The sequence below is a fragment of the Equus quagga genome, chromosome 10 (genome assembly GCF_021613505.1).
Source record: "Equus quagga isolate Etosha38 chromosome 10, UCLA_HA_Equagga_1.0, whole genome shotgun sequence".
NCBI classification, from domain to species: Eukaryota; Metazoa; Chordata; class Mammalia; order Perissodactyla; family Equidae; genus Equus; species Equus quagga.
Genome location: NC_060276.1, coordinates 73002372 through 73005004, shown reverse-complemented (window position 1 = coordinate 73005004; position 2633 = coordinate 73002372). Strand labels below are relative to the sequence as shown.

At 47.2% G+C, this 2633-nt stretch overlaps 1 pseudogene; it reads left to right on the top strand.

The window, feature by feature from the left end:
- Positions 1–472: 472 nt before the first annotated feature.
- LOC124245756 (glyceraldehyde-3-phosphate dehydrogenase-like) lies at positions 473–1688 on the top strand (annotated as a pseudogene).
- Positions 1689–2633: the final 945 nt, after the last annotated feature.

The window sequence follows — 2633 nt, the reverse complement described above, 5'->3', positions numbered from 1 at the left end:
ATTGCCAATTATCTTTTCCCATGGTCCTACCTTGAACTTTGTTATAATCTGAAATTCTTTACCCTTGAAACAATAAGATTTAAACTACTGTCTCTCCAGCTTTTTCTTGGGAGAGCCATTACTGCTCAGCAAGGTCTGGGCATTCCACATCTGGAATCCAGTCTGTGGAAAAGTTATATTATCTAAAGATTCTGAGAAGACCAGACACGCACTATTTTAGAGGCTGAAGTCCCCCCATCTCTTGTGTTCAAGGCCAGCTTATCCACTGGATATTTGAATCTTATCCCTTTCTTTCCCCTTGGAAAACTCAGTGAATTAGTCATATTCTCTCCTGTATCTTGAATTTCATCTTTCTCTTGACTCTTTGTCTTAAGAATAAACGTTCCCAAGATGTTACCATTAAAAATACACTCCCTCGGCTCTCTGCTCCTCCTAGTTCGACAGACAGCCGCTTCCGTTCCGCACTGCTAGCTGCGTGCCCGCGACGCGATGGTGAAGGTTGGAGTAAATGGATTTGGCCGTATTGGGCGCCTGGTCACCAGGGCTGCTTTTAACTCTGGCAAAGTGGATATTGTCGCCATCAATGACCCCTTCATTGACCTCAACTACATGGTCTACATGTTTCAGTATGATTCCACCCATGGCAAGTTCCATGGCACAGTCAAGGCCGAGCACGGGAAACTTGTCATCAACGGAAAGGCCATCACCATCTTCCAGGAGCGAGATCCCGCCAACATCAAATGGGGCGATGCTGGTGCTGAATATGTTGTGGAGTCCACTGGTGTCTTCACTAACTTGGAGAAGGCTGGGGCTCACTTGAAGGGTGGAGCCAAAAGGGTCATCATCTCTGCTCCTTCTGCTGATGCCCCTATGTTTGTGATGGGCGTGAACCACGAGAAGTATGGCAATTCCCTGAAGATTGTCAGCAATGCCTCCTGCACCACCAATTGCTTGGCCCCCCGGCCAAGGTCATCCATGGCCACTTTGGCATCGTGGAGGGACTCATGACCATAGTGCATGCCATCACTGCCACCCAGAAGACTGTGGATGGCCCCTCTGGGAAGCTGTGGCGCGATGGCCGAAGGGCTGCCCAGAACATCATCCCTGCTTCTACTGGTGCTGCCAAGGCTGTGGGCAAGGTCATCCCTGAGCTGAATGGGAAGCTCACTGGCATGGCCTTCCATGTCCCCACCCCTAACATGTCAGTCATGGATCTGACCTGCCGCCTGGAGAAAGCTGCCAAATATGATGAGATCAAGAAGGTGGTGAAGCAGGCATCGGAGGGCCCCCTCAAGGGCATCCTGGGCTACACTGAGGACCAGGTTGTCTCCTGCGGTTTTAACAGTGACACCCACTCTTCCACCTTCGATGCTGGGGCTGGCATTGCCCTCAACGACCACTTTGTCAAGCTCATTTCCTGGTATGACAATGAATTTGGCTACAGCAATAGGGTGGTGGACCTTATGGCCCACATGGCCTCCAAGGAGTAAGAGCCCCCTGGACCACCAAGCACCCAGCAAGAGAAGGAGAAAGGCCCTCAGCTGCTGGGAATGCTTGCCCCAACTTGACCCCCTAACATATTGAGAGTCTCCTGACCTCCACAGTTTCCATCTCAGACCCCCTGAAGAAGGGGAGGGGCTTGGGGAGCCCTACCTTGTCATGTACCATCAATAAAGTACACTGTACCCCCCCCAAAAAATACCCTCCCTCAATCTCATAAGCATCTTCAGCTACCATCTGATATTGCTCTTTCCAGGTTCATTGTACTACAACTTTTACTACCTCATTGCTCAATGTCCTACTACCTCAATCATAATGTTATAGTTATATATTCCTAGATAGTAAACTGCCCCAAAACTTAGTAGGTTAAAACAATAATAATTTTGTTATACTCATTATTGTATGTTTCAGGAATTAAGGTAAGGTTCACTGGACAATTCTACTCCACATTGCATCTACTGGGGTCACTCAGTGACATTCCGCTGGTGGCTGACCAAGACAGCTTCACTCACATGCCTGGTGTCTTGGTGGGAATATCTGGAGGGCTGTGCTCAGAGAGTTTTTCTCCCTTTTCATGTTGCCTCAGAGCTTCTGCATGTGTTAAATGCAGCAGAGAGGTCAGGCTTCTTCCACAGTGGCTTAGCATTCCAAAAGATAGACCAGGGGAGAAAGTTCACGGCTTTCTATGACCTACTTTTGGAAGTTAGGCAGCATCAAATTCTACTGTATTCTACTTGTTAAACTGACTCATATCTGGGCCAACCCATGTCCAATGGGAGGAAATTTCACAAAGGCATGACTACTGGGAGACATGTTTAACTGGAGCCACATGTTTCAGTCTACCATACCCACGCACTCCTCAACCCACTGCAATCTGGCTACTCTCTCTGCTACTCCACTGAAATTGCAATATCCAAGGTAAACAAAGTCCTCTTCTTAGTTGTTAAATTCAATAGATGCTTTTAAGTACTTTTTCAGCTTGCTTTTTCTGCTGAATTGTACCCTATTGACAACTAAATCATTGAAATTCTCCTCCCTTAGCTTATCTATATCACCTTCTCTGGTTTTACATTCACTTCTCTGACTGATTTTTGGTCTCCTTAAGAGAATCATTTCTTCTCACTTCTTAACTA